Source organism: Chlorocebus sabaeus, chromosome 10, assembly GCF_047675955.1.
Source record: "Chlorocebus sabaeus isolate Y175 chromosome 10, mChlSab1.0.hap1, whole genome shotgun sequence".
NCBI lineage: Eukaryota > Metazoa > Chordata > Mammalia > Primates > Cercopithecidae > Chlorocebus > Chlorocebus sabaeus.
Genome location: NC_132913.1, coordinates 17,734,135 through 17,747,071, shown reverse-complemented (window position 1 = coordinate 17,747,071; position 12,937 = coordinate 17,734,135). Strand labels below are relative to the sequence as shown.

The 12,937-nt window shown below is 41.9% G+C and overlaps 1 non-coding gene across 1 annotated transcript; it reads right to left on the bottom strand.

The window, feature by feature from the left end:
* Nucleotides 1–3,590: 3,590 nt before the first annotated feature.
* Nucleotides 3,591–3,694, bottom strand: LOC119620603 (small nucleolar RNA U13). Its single transcript, XR_005237093.2, has one exon. It is a non-coding gene; the product is annotated as a small nucleolar RNA U13 (small nucleolar RNA).
* Nucleotides 3,695–12,937: the final 9,243 nt, after the last annotated feature.

The following is a 12,937-nucleotide window of genomic DNA, read 5'->3' as shown; positions in this document are numbered from 1 at the left end:
GAGGGTAAAAGGGTTATGGGCTAAATAAGGAGGATTGTTTGGAAGTATTCTTTAGGAGGAATTGGATTGGATCCCTAGCCTTCTCCCCAGATCTGTGTAGCATCCCAGAGACTGCACCTTCCTTAACTGGCAAAAGAGTGATAGCTTATTTTCAGAATGGAGTAAAATAGATGGTTCTACACTAGAAGAACACCAGTGCAGTTGAGTGTGAGAGAACTGTACTAAAAATAGAGGATTAAGTGAATTTATGCATATTAGCTTCTGGGATACCCATACCATATCCATCTTTTCCTTCTCTGGGCCAAGAACACTGAAAGTTAGACCTTTACCCTCCAGGCAGGACATGGAGTCTTTTCTGGGAAATATGCTTGGTCCATTATGAAAGACCTGACCTTGGAAAGATATTGACATCAGAAGTTCCCTCAGTAGACCCAGCCCACCCTGATGCTCTTACAGTGAAACCCACATCAGACCAGCCCAGCTCTCATATTCTCAGGGCTTCCAGCCAGTGTTTCAGCATCTCACCCTTAAATATTATCAGTTACAAAGATGATAAGATATGTGAGGAAAGCCTTTAACTCGGAAGATAGAAAATGAATAAAGAAAAAAAAGTAATGTCAACGAAATAAAGATAAAATAAAAGTCAAACATCTCACAAAGAGAAGCTACTATAACCACAAAACAAGAAAAGAATTCTATGCAAAAATAAACAAGTAAATAAATAAATGGAACAAAACACATACAGAAGGTCTTGAAAATTAAATACATAGCGGAAAGGAATATTTTATTTTCTTTCTTTGTTTCTTTTTTTGAGACAGGATCCTTCTCAGTTACCCAGGCTGGAGTGCAATGGCATGATCATAGCTCACTGCAGCCTGGACCTCCTGGATTTAAGCAATCCTCCCACCTAAGCTCTCTGAGTAGCTGGGACTACAAGTACATGCCACTATGCCCGCCTAATTTTTTTTATGTTTTGTAGAAATGAGTCTCACTATGTTGCCTTAGTTGGTGTCAAAGTCGTGAGCTCAAGTGATCCTACAGCCACAGCCTCCCAAAGTGCTGGGATAATAGATGTGAGCCAATCCACCCGACTAGAAATTAATATTTTAAATAGAAAGGTCAGAATATAAAGTGGAGAGTTTTTCCAGCAAAAAGAAAAGGGGATGGAAAATAGGAGATACAAATGTAAGACAATTAGGAAATTGGTCAAGGGTGTTAGCGTCTGACATGGTCTGGCTCTGTGTCTACACCCAAATCTCATCTTGTAGCTCCCATAATTCCTATGTGTTGTGGGAGGGAGCCAGTGGGAGATGCTGAATCATGGGGATGGGTCTTTCTCATGCTGTTCTTGTGATAGTGAATGGATCTCACGAGATCTGATGGTTTTAAAAAATGGGAGTTTCTCTGCACAAGCTCTTTTTTTTTCACCTGTTGCCATCCATGTAAGATGTGACTTGCTCCTCCTCACCTTCAGCCATGATTGTGAGGCCTCCTCAGCCATGTGGACCGTAAGTCCAATTAAACCTCTGTCTTTTATGAATTGCCCAGTCTTGAGTACGTCTTTATCAGCAGCAGGAAAATGGACTAATAGAGCACCCAAAAGAAAAAAAATGAAGAGAAGTTAATAATCTGAATTTCCAGACAGAAAAATGTATTAAGTGAATACAGTCTTAGGCTAATGCACACATTGTGAAATTTCAAGCATTGAAGGCAAAGAGAAGATCCTGCAAGATTGTAGAAAGGGGAAAAATATACAGGTCATATACACAGGATCAGCAATTTATGAGAATAAAAATGTTCCCCAAAACTTAGGGAAAGGCAATTGTTCTGTAGTCATAATAAGAAGTAGCTATCAAAAACTAGTTTTAAACCCATGTAATCAATCAACACAATTCCTCTCAATGTACACACTTTTACAAGCCAACTCATCAGATCAGGTCTTTGTTTCTGAAAAACAGCCAGTGGTAGATGAACTCACTCCTGTAAAAACACCTTTGAGTGGTGAACAATCAACGAAGTTTCCCCTAAGGAATTGTGATTCTGCAAATGATAACATCTTACTGCAGTCTCTGAACTCCCTGAACTCATCATGCTTCCTCAAAACTCTCGTAGTCTGCTCTGTGTGGAAAGACTGTTTCTGAGCATCATCGCTCTCACTGGAGCAAGGAGTAAATTCAGCTTTGTCCTTTTATTTCAGATACTAAGTGGTGATCTCATCATCTTTTGGCATAGACTTTTAACTTGTGAACAGGAGTATTGGCTACAAAGCAATGGAGAAAGGTTTTCAAAATGTTAAGAGAAAATAGTTAATGACCTAGAATTCTACTCCCAACCAAACTAGCACTTAAACACAAGAATCGAAAAAAATTTTTAAAAAAGACATTTTCAGACATGCAAGGTTTCATACAATTAATTTACTGCTCATGTACTCTTTCTTGGGAAGTCACTGAAGGAAACCAAGCAAGAGGAAGATATGGATTACTAGAAATATGAGATCCAATACAAGAAAAAGCAGAGGACAGCCCTAGGATGATGGTAAAGAGAGATCCCAGCATGGTATCTGGTTCATGCTGCAGCTTGTATCAATTATTTTGTGCTGCATAACAAACCAACTCAAAACGCAATGGCTTAAAACAACCATCTATTTAGTTCATAATTTTGCTAGGCGGTTCTTCTGGCTGATCTTAGCTAGGCTCACTCATGCATCTGTGGTCAGCTGGCAGTTTAGCTGGGGCTGACTGGTTCCAGATGGCCTCAGTCAAATGCCTGACACGTGTCTCGGTGTTGGCTGCGGTGATGGGATGACTGGACTATGCTTCTCTCCTCATCAAGAAGGTGAGCCTAGTTCATCACATGACAGCAGAGGTCCAAGAGCCCAAACCACAAGGACTCTTCAAGCCTCTACTGTGTCATATTTCATTGGTCAAAGCAAGTCACATGGTCAAGGTCAGAGCCAAAGTAGAAAGTACACTCAGAGTCACAGAGCAAAGGAACACAAACACAAGAAAGGGAATCACTGCTATTGTTGCTGTTACTGGCCTTCCTTTTTTTTTTTAAAGTAAGGATGAGGTCTTGTTTTTATGCCCAGGCTGGTCTAAAACTCCTGGGATCAAGTGATTCACCCGCTATGGCCTCCCAAAATGTTGGGATTACAGATGTGCACCACCATGCCTGGCCTTATTTAATATTTAGTTTTTTATTAGCCGTTTCCCCTAACAGAATGTAAAGTCCCATGTGGGCAGCCTTATTTGTCATATTTGTCCCCAAGTGCCGAAAACAGGGTCTGGTGCACAGTAACTACTAATCTGTTTCTTTAGAATAAATTAATAAAAACAAAAAATACACAGCGAAAGGAAAAAAAAAGCAACTCTTTATAGTGGCTGCTTTGGGAGAGGAATTGAGAACTTGTCAGGAGTGGAAGAGCAGGAGAAATGAACTAACTTTTACTTCTTTAGGTCCCCGTCTTCCAATCCCTACAGCTTTCAGGGTCCAAGTGGTGGTCTCCACAGCGTTGCACACCCACAGGCATCCATGAGAGTGGAGAGTGTAGAAGGGAAATGTGAGAACTATTTACCTACGATTTCTTTTCATGTCAGATGGGCAAAGTGCTGACATTGTGGCAAGGTTTGAGGATGGCACATCCCACACTTGAATGTGAACACCTAATCATCATGCTTATGAACTGCAAAAGCATCAAAATATTTATGTTTGGTTTCTTCCTAAGAGAAAAAAGGCATTATTAATATTTAATTTATAGATTTTGAGTACATGCTTATAATTTATAAATTATATTCTAATGCATGCTCAGGGATTTTATTGACAAGAGTATGGAATCAAAGACATTTGGTCTGAAGAAGTTTAGTTACAGACTAATAAATAGCCCATAGGTCTTGTAAATGGTGAACATGTTTGACTTGTCTTGTACTGTTTTAAAATGTTTTAAATAAAATCCAGAGATTTCACATAAAATTCCACATTTCTGGCTATTTTTGGGATGCTAGAGGAGCTGGCATTGCTGGTCCTGTGATTTGCTGGAGCTGAAGAGCATGTGCACGTTTAGAGGTGTGTGGGTGTGTGTGTGTTTGTGTGTGTACATGTGCTCTTGTGCACCAAGGTCTTCCTAATGGCTTCCTTTGGGTTCTCATATTCAGTTCACTTCACTAATTTATCAGCCTGGCCTTGCAGACATTTTAGTTTATTGCCCTTTTCTGACAGTTTCTTAACATCAGTCAAATCATTTGTGCCTACTAGCAGTGAAAGTGATGAGATTTGCTAATAATGTAATTTTCTTTTTAAAGACTGATTTGAGAGCTACTGCTACCCTAACACTACACTTACTCACATTCAGTCCTGGTGAGTAAGAATAACAGGGCAGGTGTTGACACACCAGAAACCAGGCTTAACAGGGGAGTGTGTCCTTGTGAATCACCATTCCTCAGGTGTGTCCTGGCTGAAAGCAGGCTGACAACCAATGATCTTCAGTCGGCAGTTTTGTACCTTGATATTCTAATTATGTGTAGTCCTCCTTTGTTACATATGTAACTATAGCTTCCTAGGAACTTCTTGCAGGTACTGCTTTATCACATCGATCACCATGGTTTGCATAGTGAAATATAGAGATGGTAAAGGAATACACACACACACACACACACACACACACACACACACAGAGATATATGTACATATAGTAAAAGCAGGAAGAGAATACCTCATTTTTGTTTTGTGGTCTGTCCTTAATATCATTTTTTCATTCAATCCTTACAATAGTCATATATGGGCAGTTTTTTCTTTTTATCTTAATTTTAGAGATGAGAAAATGAGGCTTAGAAAAGTGAAATAAGGGCCGGCTGCGGGGGCTCACACCTGTAATCCCAACACTTTGAGAGGCTGAGGTGGGTGGATCACGAAGTCAGGAGTTCGAGACCAGTCTGGCCAATATGGTGAAACCCCGTTTCTACTGAAAAATACAAAAATTAGCCAGGCATGGTGGCGCGGTCCTGTAGTCCCAGCTACTCAGGAGACTGAGGCAGGAGAACCGCTTGAACCCGGGAAGCGGAGGTTGCAGTGAGCCGAGATCGTTCCATTGCACTCCAGCCTGGGTGACAGAGTGAGACTCCATCTTAAAAAAAAAAAAAAAAAAGAAAAGTGAAATTAGTATTCCAAAGTCACAACTACTAAATGACAAATCCAAGATTCAAACCCAGGTTTAATTCCAAAGGCAATGGTCTTTACTAACTAATATCCCCCTCATTCCAAAAAACAAAACAAAATCTCTTGATAAGATATTGAAATTTCTCCAATAATATATTTCCAACAAATGATTTGGTTGTCAGTGAAAAGAAACTATAAAATCAATATATTCTACTACAGCCAATGGAGAAGTTAAAGATGTCTTCAGTCACATTCATACAGGGAAAACTCCAAAGGGTGCCCCAGAGCAGAATTCAGTACAGGTTTAAGTACACGGCCAAAAAAAGCTGAAACCTTAACATTTAAACATTTTTATCAGAGGTTAGAGATAACCTTGAAAAATAATAGACCATTTACTTGTTTCAAAAATGACAGATTGCTTCTTGGTTGCAACTTCTATTCACCGGAGACAAAAAGTACAGACTAAATGAATTTTTTTTAATACAAGATCAAAACTCCAGTTTCACTCGTGCAGTAGGAGGCTTTCCAATATGACCAAGGGGCACTGTTGGACAAAAGAGACATAAACAGTTTAAAGCCTCGGGCCTCACTCACAGGAAGTTTATCATTCACTAGAGGAGCGGAGGAGTCTACCTCTGGGTGCAAGAAAGTACTAGGTCAAATGACGCCATTCCAAAGGGTCCTGACAGCCAGGCAGAGAATTCTGGACGGACAGCTGTCAAAAAGGGAGCTTGGGGCAGCAAAGGGTTAAGAGGCCACTCTGTGCCCAGGCTGTATTAAACTCAGCGTGTGTACTACTGAGAAAAAGAGATGTGGTAAGCAGAGGCTTTCACAATGAGATAAGATAAGAGGCTTAAATAAATTAATCGAAATGGTTCTGAACATGATAAGATGTAGGGTTTAGATGAAAGAGGGTGAGGCAGCTGCTAAAAAAGAAGAGATGTACATATTTCTCCAGCAGAAACAGGTTATGCAATCCAGGGCAGCTTGTACAATGGAAGGAAAATACGTTAATTAGATGGAAAGTGGGCTGCCTATTATGGGTGTGTGTGTCTTGGGGGGCAGAATTATAAGTGAAAAATCAAAGATGAACTCCTAAGCAGAGCTTTCATGGGGTGATATAAGGGAGGTTTTATAGTTTACTTTTACAATTTTTCTATTTTTTTCTAATTGAATAAATAATACACAAATAAATTTTCCTTGAAATAGTTACAAAATTTATAGGTCAAAATGAAGTCCCCTTTGACCATCTCTCAACTTTACCCTGCTAAATCCCAACACCCTCCCCAGTGTATCTTTTTGGGAAATCTGCAGTACAAGCATGTGTAGTATTTCAGCATGATGAACAAAATAAAAAAAAAATTATAAAAAAAAAAACAGGAAAAGGAAAGCTTGCAGTAAACCTAACACTAACACCCTTTTCTTAAGCAGAGGCTGTGTTAGTTACAGATAAGCTATTAGCTCATTCAGCAAATGTGCTATGAGCAACTACGAGGTACCAGGAACTGGGAATACAACAATGACCTCAAGGAGAGCATAACCACTTCCAAGGCTGGCATCATTTCCCACAATATACTGATAAGGAAAGTGAGACTCAGAAAAATTACACAACTCACCCAAGGTTACTGCAAGTTAAGTGGTAGTGCTGGGATTCAAATTCTGGCCCTCCTTCTACAACTGTCTTCAAAGCCTGGCTCTCCTTCTAAAACTATCTGATGGTTTTTAAACCATTTGTTATAAAAGCAGAAGTCTTTTAAAAATTTTTAATGAAAATATGATAAAATTACTATATTGTAGTTCAATATAGAGAAAACAAATGTAAAAGTGGATGTGCTCTGTTTCATTTGAAGTGGCCTACTCGGAAAGATGATTTTGTTTTTATTAAGAGGACTGGAAGGGATTGCTTATATGAAATACCCCAAAGGCCCAAATCTTCTATTGCCAAACAGCTTTAGGTGTAACTACTAGGCATCAGTGGTAGAGATCATCAGGGCTAATGAATTACAAACTGGGCAGTGCCTGGGAATTACAGATTCCTATCTTTCTCTAGCTACTTGTGACCCTCCACTGCTAATTTTGAATTCAATGGGATTCAGAGATGAGCAGTTGTTAAAAGCTACCCTTTGGTGACTCTGATGATCAGCCAGATTTGAGAAGCGATTCTAGTGCAACTTGTTGTTTTGCTTAATTCCTCTCCTTTAGGGATCCTGCTTTGCCACCCCATCCTCCACCTGTTCTTTCAATCTAGAAACAACTGACCAGACTTGTGCCGTAGGGACACTGTATGGAACGCCCAGCTCTTGTGGATTACCGTCCCGGAATGCCTTGGTTTCCTTCCTTCTGCTCTGATTTTTTATTTCTACTCACCCTTCAGCTATGAACCACATAATCCTTTCTAGAATGATACAGGTCTGGTTATTCCTGGCCCTGCTCTAATCATTGCTTCCTAATTACCACTTTAACTTCACATCTATCATTGGTGAAATTTTAAATTCCCTCCCAGGTAATACCAAGGATATTTCATGTGGCATCTACACTTCTTTTCCTGATGGTGTGCCCTAGTAGGACTCCATGTGCCTCTGCTGCATGAATTTTCCCAGATTAATCCCAGCTTCTTGTTCTCAGGACACTACTGTCTATTGCAGCAATCATTTTTATAATATCCCCCAGTGAGCAATTATTCAATGTCTGCTTATGTCCAATAATAGAAAACTCATTTTAGGAAAGAGCCTGTTCTACTGTTGAAGAATAGTAGCTGCTTTAAAGAAAGAGTCCACCAGATCTTGAGCTAAACCTAACTTTTCTGTACCTTCTGTCCACTGGTTCTTCCCTCCTGAACAGTGGTTATCAGTGTGGTTCAGCCCCAACAGCAACAGCTTCACCTGGCAACTTGTTAGGAATGCAGTTCTCAGGCTCCACCCTAGACCTACTGAAGAGAAACTCTGGGGAAGACGCTTAGGGATACAGCCCCCGAGGGATCTGATGGACTCAAGTTTGAGACCCTCTGCATTAGAAAGCAAAGCTTCTCCCAGACCACTGGTCTGGATACTTTTAGCCTGGCCTGGAGTTTGGGATCACAATGATACTACATCTCTTGTTGACTCAATCCCCAAAAGACACTTTAGTTTTCCAACGTAGTTTACCTTTTGGTCTAAGGGCATAATATTGATTGTAGCCTTTGGAGGGGGTAGAAACAAATGAAGCTTTCAGTGTTCTGTTTCTAATCATGTTTAGGCTTTCCTGGGGACAAAATATTCTTTAGGTTTTTTGACACCATTGGCCAGTCCCACAAAGCAGTCAATATATTTCTAGCATAGACACAGAACACTAGTTTTTGATACACAGTGTGTCTTGTATATATTTAACGGATAGATGGTTTGGAATACTTGGGAGCTAGGAGGGTTAGTTTTGGTCAATATCAGGGGTTGTTAATCAAAAGGACTTCATGAGGGCTGTGAGGATTATGGTGAACTTTGATAGATGGAAGTAATGCAATTAGGTTATTAATTAGTTATGCTGGAGTTCATCAAAAGAGATAATCCTAGGTGAGCCTAACTTTTAGAAGATAACTTTTGGCCAGGCATGGTGGCTCACACCTGTAATCCCAGCACCTTAGGAGGCCAGGGCAGGAGGATTGCTTGAGCCCAGGGGTTCAAGACCAGCCTGGGCAAAATGGAGAGACTCCAACTCCACAGAAAAATATTTAAAAATTAGCAGGGTGTGGCAGTGTGTGCCTCTAGTCCCAGCTACTAAGAGGCTGAGGTGGGAGGATTGCTTGAGCCTAGGAGGTCAAGGCAGCAGTGAGCTGTGACTGTATACTGCACTCCAGCCTGGGCAACAGAGTGAAACTCTGTCTCAAAAAATAAAAATAAAAATAAGAAGAAGGTAACTTTCTTGAAGGTGAAGACTCAGAGAGACTCTGCTGGCATAGAAGAAATCAAACAGTCCTTGAGAAGAGGTATGAGTAGCTACAGGAGCCACATGGTAAGAAGCTGAGGGTGACCTCTTAGAGCTGAAAGCAGTCCCTGACTGAGAGTTAGCAAGAGTTAGCAATGACCTTGGTCACTGTCTTAGTCTGACTGTGCTGCTATGACAAAACACCTTAGTCTGGTCAATCTAGAAACAACAGAAATTTATTTCTCACAGTTCTGGAGGTTGCGACAGCAAAGATCAAGGTGCCTGCTGACTCAGTGTCTGGTGAGAGCCCACTCTTCATAGACAGGCCCCTTCTCTTTACAAAAGGGCAAAAAGGGCAAACAAGCTCTCTATGGACTCTTTTATAAGGGCACTAATTCCACCCTCAAGACCTACTCACGTCCCAAAGGTCCCGCCTTTTAATAACATCGCTTTGGGAGTTAGAATTTCAACATATACATTTAGACAATAGCAATCAATGTACTGCAAGGAAATGATCTGTGCCAACTACCAGTGCACCTGGAAGAGGACCCTGAGCCTCAGATGAGGTCATGGCTCCAGTTTACAACTCCATGTCTGAGCTGGTGAGACCCAGAGCAGAGGACCCAGGTAACCCACACCTGCGCACCTGACCCACAGAAACAGTGAGAGAACACATTTGTTTTAAGCCACTATGTGTGTAATAATCTGTCATGCAGCAATAGAAAAGCAATGTACTACACGTCAGCAAATTGTTGCAGTCAAAGAAAAACGTTTCTGAAGTTAGTTACCACTGTGCCCCACAAACGGTGAATATTTAATAATCCTTGACTGTAGATGTAATTTTGGATGACCATGTTTGAGAAAGGAAGGTGATGAGGAGTAAGGGTCCTGTTGAGAAAGAGTAAGTTATGTGCTGCTTTGTGAGAGGGCATGGTTAGTGATGCGCATGTGGCTACATGAGAAAGGCCTCAAGCCCCGTGTTCTTTGAGGACCACTTAGGAATACTGGAGAGATGTTTCAAGACCCAATTGGTAGGGGACTAAGGCACCAGTGGGGGAAGCAGTCTCTGGTGAAGTGGAAACTGAGGACATCTGCAAGGCCACACTCGTTGGGTCAGGAGGGTTTTTCTCCAGGTAGGAAGATAAAATCTTGTCCATAGACCAGCTGCGGATCCTGACAATGCAGCAGTCAGTAAAAAGGGCTCCTGCACCCGCTGAGTAATGAGGCAGCGTTTCTCTCTCAGACTCACCCGGGGCGCTGTCCTCCGAGCGGATGCTTCCCCCATCAGACTCACCCGGGGCACTGTCCTCCGAGCGGATGCTTCCCCCATCAGACTCACCCGGGGCGCTGTCCTCCGAGCGGATGCTTCCCCCATCAGACTCACCTGGGGCGCTGTCCTCCGAGCAGATGCTTCCTTCCCCTGCCACAGACTTGAGTAGGATCTGCAGTGTCCCTCTGCCTGACTTGCAGCTCGGGGGTGTCCTGTACTCAAAATTCCTCTTGCCAACTGAATGAACTCCATCACCTTCCTTCTTACCCTTATCCTATTAAAAACCTCTTCCTGAACTGACCTCATCGAAGCCTTACCACTAATTTCTGCTGGTTTTGACCTAAATAGGGTCAACCTCAAACATGGTCCACAACTGCTCTGATTTCACCAAACTGAATTCTTGTTAATCTGACTGAATAGGACCCTTTTCAAAAAGAACACATTTTTAAGGAATTGACTGACTGAAAACAATTAATGGGTGAACAGCTTTCATACGGCTTCAACTTAGGATAATCTGAAGTGGCAGAACATTGACTAAATTATTAAAATTGTGTATTGAGAGGCCGGGCGCGGTGGCTCAAGCCTGTAATCCCAGCACTTGGGGAGGCCAAGGCGGGTGGATCACGAGGTCAGGAGACTGAGACCATCCTGGCTAACATGGTGAAACCCCGTCTCTACTAAAAATACAAAAAATTAGCCGGGCGTGGTGGCGGCGCCTGTAGTCCCAGCTACTCGGAGGCTGAGGCAGGAGAATGTCGTGAACCCGGGAGGCGGAGCTTGCAGTGAGCCGAGAGCGAGCCACTGCACTCCAGCCTGGGCGACACAGTGAGACTCCGTCTCAAAAAAAAAAAAAAAAAAAAAAAAAAAATTGTGTATTGAGAATATACAACGAGCAAAGTGCTGTATCACATACTATGGAGATTTGGAAAGTGGAAGGTGTGGTTTATTTTCATCTCATCTTATTTGGTAGATAAAGTAGAACATAAGAAATTAACAACACAAATCACTCATAATAAGTTAATATGGCAAAACAAGAGGCTGACTACCAATGAATGATGAGGATAAAAACTTCGATACAAGTTCTATAAGGACCAAATCACAGTGAGCTCTTCAGATCAGGAAACTTCCTGGAGAAGAAGAAAAGAAATTAAAGAAAAAAATTTTTTTAAAGAGACACAGTCTCACTATATTGCTGAGACTGGAGGTGAACTCCTAGGCTCAAGCAGTCCTCCTGCTTCAGCCTCCTAAGTAGCCTGGGATTGTAGGTGTGTGCCTCTGTGCCTGGTAAGAAGTAAAATTTTGATCTGGATTTTAAAGCATAGGCAATGGAATGGGCTGAAAATGTCCCCCCCCTCCAAATTTAGATGTTGAAGTCCTAACCCCTAGTATGCCAAATGTGATTGCCTTTTGTATATTTTGAGATAAAATCTGCTATGGTTTGAGTGTGTCCTTTCCAAAATTTAAGTGTTGCCAATGTTATCGTATTAAGAGGTGGGACTTTTAAGAGGTGATTAGGCCACGAGTCTCCTTCCTCATGAACGGAATGAGGTACCCTCATAAAAGGGCTTGATGAAGGGAGTTTGTCCCTTTTCGTCCTTCTGCCTTCTGCCCCGTGAGGACACAACATTCTTCTCCTCTGGAGGTCATGGCAGCCAAAGCGCCATCTTGGAAGCAGAGATAGGACCCTTACCAGAAAATGAACCTGCCTGTGCCTTGATCTTGACCTTGGCCCAGTCTCCAGACTGGTAAAAATAAGTTTCTGGTTTTTTCTTTCCTTCTTTCTTTCTTTCTTTTTTTTTCTTAAACAAATTGTCCAGTCTGTGGTATTCTGTTAAAGCAGCACAAACAAAGACAGGGTCTATAAAGGGACAATTAGGTTAAAATGAAGTCATTAGCGTGGGCCTCATCTAATATGACTGGTGTCCTCATGAAAAGCACAAATTAAGACAGACACACAGAGAGGAAAGACCCTGTGAGGATACAGGGTGAAGATGGCCATGTACAACCCCAAGAGAGGCCTCAAAAGAGATGAACCTTGTGGACACATTGGCCTTGGATTATAGCCTTCAGAATTGTGAGAAAAACTTCTGTTGTTTAAGTCACCCAGTCTGTGGTACTCCATTACAGCAGCCCTATCAAAGCAATACGGGAAATATCTGGTAACATTTACTCTTTTGAATACAGGGAATTAACTAATTCTATAAGAGAGAGAGGGGATAAAGGAAGCAATAGAAGAGATTGGATAAAAACAAGAAGATGAATTTCAGGAAATAGTGGAGATAGCAATAAGAGGATAAGAAAAAGTGGCCGGGCACGGTGGCTCACGCCTGTAATCCCAGCACTTTGGGAGGCCGAGGTGGGTGGATTGTGAGATCAGGAGATCGAGACCATCCTGGCTAACACAATGAAACCCCGTCTCTACTAAAAATACAAAAAATCAGCCGGGCGTGGTGGTGGGCGCCTGTAAGTCCCAGCTACTCGAGAGGCTGAGGCAGGAGAATGGCGTGAAACGGGAGGCAGAGCTTGCAGTGAGCCGAGATCGCACCACTGCACTCCAGCCTGGGCGACCAGAAAAAAAAAAAAAAAAATGCACCAGGGATCCCCAACATGAACTTTTGC